We start from the raw sequence: 405 nt of genomic DNA on the forward strand, positions 1-405 counted from the left end.
ATCCGCCTTTCTCGCCCTGCCGGAGCAGAATTATTCCTTTCACGTGGGATAAACCTCCTTGGTTTTACTATTTAACAGTAACTAGCAAGCAATCTTGCAACATTTTTTTTAAATTGAATTGTGTCATTGTTAACAAAGGTGGTGGGGTTTGGGGTTTTTGTTTTTCTCTAGGATCTGCAGCTCTTTTTACGAGGAAGTGGGTGGCTCTAAAAAGAGCCTTTGGGTTGCTTTGGAGATGGGAACGCTCCTCGGGTTGGCTTTACTTGCTCTTGGCTTTGTGGCTGTCGGTCTTCTTGGGCAGCAGGACGGCCTGGATGTTGGGCAGCACCCCGCCCTGCGCGATCGTCACCTTGCCCAGCAGCTTGTTGAGCTCCTCGTCGTTGCGGCTGGCCAGCTGCACGGGCC

The sequence above is a fragment of the Egretta garzetta genome, unplaced genomic scaffold (genome assembly GCF_000687185.1).
Source record: "Egretta garzetta isolate BGI_Z169 unplaced genomic scaffold, ASM68718v1 scaffold38, whole genome shotgun sequence".
In the NCBI taxonomy this organism is placed as follows: domain Eukaryota; kingdom Metazoa; phylum Chordata; class Aves; order Pelecaniformes; family Ardeidae; genus Egretta; species Egretta garzetta.